Below are 6,000 nucleotides of genomic sequence, written 5' to 3'. Positions count from 1 at the left end.
GTTTGCCTGTCTAATTGTCTATTACCGGTCGCAGCCTGAAGTTTTGGAGGGGGGTCACACAAAAAAATATTATCGCTGTTATAGGATAAGTCGAAAATTTGGTAAGATTTTGAATTTTTTCAATTTGACCTTAGATTTAGGGTCATGTCCCCTGTGCCCCCCCCCCCCCTTTCGGACCGCACTTGGTTACTTCTTCAAGCTTAAACCGCTGAGCCGATTTTGATGAGGACCAAAACCCGCGGGATAAGCTAATTTTAGAACGAATGAAGTTGCAGATAACTTCTAGTAATTCATTAAAAAATGACTTTAAAAATTATGGTGGCAAAATGTCATAAACGCAACATAATATTCCAAAAAAAAAAATCATTGAAAAGTTATGTAAAACCGAAATTTTAAAATTCGGTAACTAAAAAATTTAAACACATTACGTGTGAACATAATATTACAAGTTTTTTTAATGGATCTGCCAAAATTAAAAACTCTTTTTCTTCAAATGCATTAAATATGCATTAACCTTAAAATTAATCTCTTCAAATGCATTAAATATGATCTAATTAAAAATGTACCACAAACTGTTACAAAAGTTAACTTCAAATCAACTGCACTATTCCGTAATCGAAGCCAACACGAGCGTAAACATGACTTTATTTTTTTTATTGACCTGTCAAAAGTCGTGCGAACGCATCAAAGATGATCTGATTCGAAAAGTCGACCTCCCATCAATAGGAGATCGAAAAACCCCGGAAACCTTTTGTCCTTGGATTGCCCAAGATAGAAAAAGGACTAAGTATATAAGCCTTACATTCACTTGATGTTCGCAGTTGTGTGTGTACTCAGTGTGTGCAGTGTTGTGTTGGATTTAAAAAGGTTTTTATATTTTTTTTATTAATTAAAAGTGCTGGCTGAATAAAAAAGCGGTGAAAGTTTTAAAAATGGAACGCACGATTTAATTTTTGAACGGATGAATTAGGTCACAGACTTGGATAAGCGATAAAAAAAAGTTGCGGGTTCATGAAAGATGCGAACTTTGAAAATGGAATTTTTACGATTCAATTTTTTTTATTGACGAGTGACGACTGAAAAACACAAGCGATAAAAAAATTAAAAAGTTACGTGTTGACGCAATAAAAAATACGTGTGGATTAAAATAATAATTTTGGCGCGATTATATTAAAAAATAGCAATTATAAATAGGTACAGGTAAAATAGAGCTGTAGGTAGAGTAGGTAGAATTCGAAAATTTCGAAAACGAACTTTGTTAGTTCATTCACTCTGGCTGAAACAAAAAGTTAGTTCATAGTTGGTGCTTTTTGCGCGCTCTGAAAAGTTAATAACCGACTTACAAAAAGGAGTTTCTATTTTCGGCTGTTGATCTTTATTTTGATGTGTGTTTGTGGTTTTGAAAACAAAATAATTCATGACTTTTAAAAGCTTAAATACAACTTACATGTTTAGCTTGTATTTCATAAGTTTAAAAATATGAACCGCTTTGAATTTTATAAAACGTAAAATAAATAACTAAATGATGCTTCATCTATATAAAAAATATACTCGCCCAACATATTGTATTAACTATTATAGTCATTTTGTTACCAATAAAAAGATAATATTTTAGGTATTTTACAACTTCTTTATGCAAAAAAAAACACAATGCAAATCCCCCATATTTCAAACTTTATAGGATTTCCATCAGATCCTTTGCCCGTTTAAAATGCTTTGTATCCGAAATTAGAACAAAAGAAATTCGATGCTCCAAATTGTTATCTCTCTGACCGTGACCGAAAATTTTTGACCCGTAAAGTGTTTTTGTTTAGTGTTAAACTTAACTGCTATATAATTAATTCTATAACAATTGTACTTTGAATCTGGTTCAAAGTCAGGTTTTGTGCAATTTTGGCAACCAGTATCCAAATATTATAAATGCGAAAGTGTGTCTGTCTTTTACAACTTCACACCCAAATCAGGACATACTTTGAGTCCCAGAAAATGAACACTAATAAAACACAATTTCCGTGCACTTTTTCCTCTATATTAAGAGGATACACCAGGGGCTAGAGAAATGAATTAAAAGTACGTGTAATATCTATAGCTGTCTCCCTTACCTCAAGCCTATACCGCAGAACGCGATAGAGACAACTGCAGAAAATCCAGAAAATCAACGATTCGTTGTCCCCTGATTCCTTCTCCAAAATTTAACCGATTTAAGTACTTTGTTCACTTAAGATTAAAGAAAGGCTTGAGCTGTGTTCCTATGTTTTGCTTTTTTTTGTATAAGTAATCTAGCCAAATCTGTTTTTTGGACGTTTGAACACAGCGGAAAATCTGGCCATTATTTTGGGTTTTTGAACGTTCATATCTTATTTAATAATTAAATGATGAAAAAAAAGAAAACATAGGGACATTGTATTAGTGGCCGTAGATATTCAGGAAAAAAATTATAACTTTACTAGCATTATCCAGGGAGGAAACAAGGGACAACGTTTGTATGGAAAAAAGGGCGGTGTGGACTCCTCTTAAGAAATTATTAACAAATAATATAGTGGAAAAAGTGCACGGAAATTTGTTTTATTAGTGTTCAACATGAATTTCCACCAAGAACCAACGATTAATTACATATATCCCAGAAAATGTACAGTTCCCGCGCGACAATCGAATTTTGGCGCAATTTGAAGACATAAAGCTAACTTCTAAATATTTCAAAATATTCTACAAGATAATTTTTGGATAAACTATAATTTATCTAAAGAAATTTCAAACCTCGAAATAATCACAAGAGAGAATAATATAGAAGGAAGAGAGATAGAGAGAGGGCTTAATGAGATTTTTAACTGACTTCAAAAAAAGGAGGTTATCAATTCGACGCGTATGTATGTAATATTTCCAGAACTGCCCAATTTTCGTATATGTTAGTTTATATCAGTATCTGAACAAATGTGCCAAAAGTGTATGTATATATGTATGTATGTTTTATGTTTGTGCTCGTATATCTCTGGAACTATCATTCCGATTTCAGTATGTAATTCTTTTTTTGTTGTACTAGATATTGTTCAACTTTCATCAAAATCGGTTCAGTAGTTTGGAGATAGGGAGTTTTAATTCTAAACTACGTACAATTTTGAAGTCGGTGTTATCTTTTTAAAATACAGTTATAAAAGATTTTTTTTTATGAAATAAGGGGGCAAACGAGCAAACGGGTCACCTGATGGAAAGCAACTTCCGTCGCCCATGGACACTCGCAGCATCAGAAGAGCTGCAGGTGCGTTGTCGGCCTTTTAAGAGGGAATAGGGTAATAGGGGATGGTAGAGATGGGAAGGGAATTTGGGAGGGTAGGGAAGGGAATAGGGTAGGGGATTGGGCCTCCGGTAAACTCACTCACTCGGCGAAACACAGCGCACGGCGAAAATCACGCCGGTTTTCTGTGAGAACGTGGTATTTCTCCGGTCGAGCCGGCCCATTCGTGCCGTAGCATGGCTCTCCCACGTATAAATTTATTATATTGAGTTTAGATCAAATAAGACACGAAGTTACATTATTGTAAATACTAAATAATAGAATACAGGGTGTAACAAAACGAAGTAATAATATTTTAGGGTGCGTATGTGTCCCTTGTACAGATTCACTGTGAAAGTAGCAAGGCTCTCAGTGCTGCTACTTTTACAGAGAGACTTTTAGAGCCTTTTTTAGGGTTCCGTAGCCAAATGGCAAAAAACGGAACCCTTATAGATTCGTAATGTCTGTCAGTCTGTCCGTCCGTATGTCACAGCCACTTTTCTCCGAAACTATAAGAGCTATCCTATTGAAAATTGGTAGGTAGATGTAGTCTGTGAACCGCATTAAGATTTTGATACAAAAATGGAAAAATTATTAAAAATTTTAGGGGTCCCCATAGGTACAACTGAAAAAAACCAACGAAAATTGGTTTGAACGAGATCTAGCAAGTAGTTTTTTTTATACGTCATAAATGGTAAACCTAAAATAAACTTTCATTAAATCATAACCTATTTAATTTCATAAAAATAAACCTTATAGCTGCTGCGGAACCCTTCAAGGGCGAGTCCAACTTTTTTTATTCTTCGGGTAATTTATAGACGTCGGGGCATTTTTCAAAGAAACAGAAGTCAAAAGTAACTCTTTCAGCGCTGCTACTTTCACAGTGAACTCTAATAATGGGACACATATATAGATGAAAATAAAAAATATGGATGTTGTGCCTCATTCAATGGAATATACTTGACTTAAGATCTATGCGGAAATCAATTTATGGAGATCTACGTCGTGATGATCCATAGTTGTGATCGAGGCAACAACTATGCCTGTATCTATAGATCATAGGAATACTATGCAAATCGTGCACAACGAGTCAATTCTGACCGCAACATTAGGGGGGTATTACATTATCATTTATATATGATCATATATAGGATCCAATATATATGATCATTTGATCATATCTGCATATTACATTATCATATTTCATTGATCCTATTTTACGTCATATGTGGTTTCAATAGCCAATGGAGAGCGCTAACGCTGACAGGTATTGACGTCAGGGTTACTAGATCTCAGAGAATTCGATTTGTCAAAAGACATCGTCATTTTTAATATGGCTTGTTTTTTGTTATTTCAGCAAGATTATCGAAGTATATAATTAGAAAAATAATTACATTAAATTATTTGAAACATATTAACGAACAAGAAATTAAAAACTCTTTTTTATATGAAATAACTAGCAACACCTATTTCTATGACCGTAATGGATCCAATCTCTCAGGAAATGTCAAAAATCTATGATCAAGGAAGAAATGAATCATATGTCTATATTACATTATCCATTATCATTGACTAAATGATCTCGGATCCAATATATATGATAATCTAATATCCCCCTTAGACATAATTCTGTCTCCTCTGGCAACGCGACGCATTTATAAATTTGTATGGATTTGACAGATTTGCAAAACGTCTCACGCAATTGAAATCTGTCAATACAAATTTTGAAATGCATCTACGCGTCGCGATGCGGTCTGATTTGCTTTTACAAAACATAAATGGCTCCAATATCATAAAGTTAATATACCTAGCGGAATAGAGCAACTATCTCGAGCTGTCAAACGAAATTGGTTTTCATCTGTGTGAAAAATATGTGTACGTATACACTTACACAAGCATGATTGAACATGATTTCTATGAGATTAAATTGTCAACGTGCGGCACGTGCGGCACTGGACGTCAAAAAAATAGTGCTGCTGTCATGTATCACACGTCTCTTTTTACCACGCAGTGTTACTGATAGTGACATCTCTCTTGCTCAGGCCTTTGTTTCTCTATTCCACTAGGTATATTAAATTTATGGTCTATATAGTTTGGATGTGGTCTACTTAGATAAGTCTACTCAGGGTTTTTTTTTTTTAAATATAAAAACTTCGTTGCGCCAAAATCATTTATCGCGCGGGAATCGTACATTTTTTTGCGATTAAAAGTATCCTATGTCCTTTCCCAGGACCCAAAGTATCTCTATACCAAATTTCAGCAAAATCGGCTCAGTGCTTTGGGCATGAAGAGGCAACAGACAGAATTGAAGTACAAAATATATAGAACTAGACGTTACATTCTGAGTGCGTTCAGTTTCCTGCGGTGATCATACATGTTTCTGCAATAAAATGTATCCCTTATCCTTCTCCGTGGTCTATGTATATGCTAAATTAAATCAAAATCGGCACAATATTCTCGGAGCCTATGTGATGCAAATAAACATTCCCTCTTCGTAATTAGTTATAATAGAACAGTTCTTATAAATGCTTTAAGATTACCCTTCTTCGCTTCATCGTAGTCGGTTAAAATAATCGGCCAAGTGCGAGTTTGACTCGCAGACGAAGGGTTCCGTACCTTTATAGACCAAAAATAGGCCAAAAATTGTGTATTTTGTATGGGAGCCCCCCTTCCATTTTTATTTTATTTAAATATTATTATTAATCATTAAAGTACACATATAATTAAGG

The 6,000-nt window shown here is 34.3% G+C and overlaps 1 protein-coding gene across 1 annotated transcript in view; it reads left to right on the top strand.

The window, feature by feature from the left end:
* The first annotated feature begins 831 nt into the window (after positions 1-831).
* The window catches only part of LOC121738172, a 68,289-nt gene continuing 63,120 nt past the window's right edge, over positions 832-6,000 (top strand). Inside the window, exon 1 of the mRNA XM_042130061.1 lies at positions 832-867. The gene's annotated coding sequence lies outside the window, so the exon portion shown is untranslated. The remainder of the gene's footprint in view (positions 868-6,000) is intronic.

Source organism: Aricia agestis, chromosome 22 (assembly GCF_905147365.1).
Source record: "Aricia agestis chromosome 22, ilAriAges1.1, whole genome shotgun sequence".
NCBI classification, from domain to species: domain Eukaryota; kingdom Metazoa; phylum Arthropoda; class Insecta; order Lepidoptera; family Lycaenidae; genus Aricia; species Aricia agestis.
This window is presented reverse-complemented; position numbering and strand designations above follow the sequence as displayed.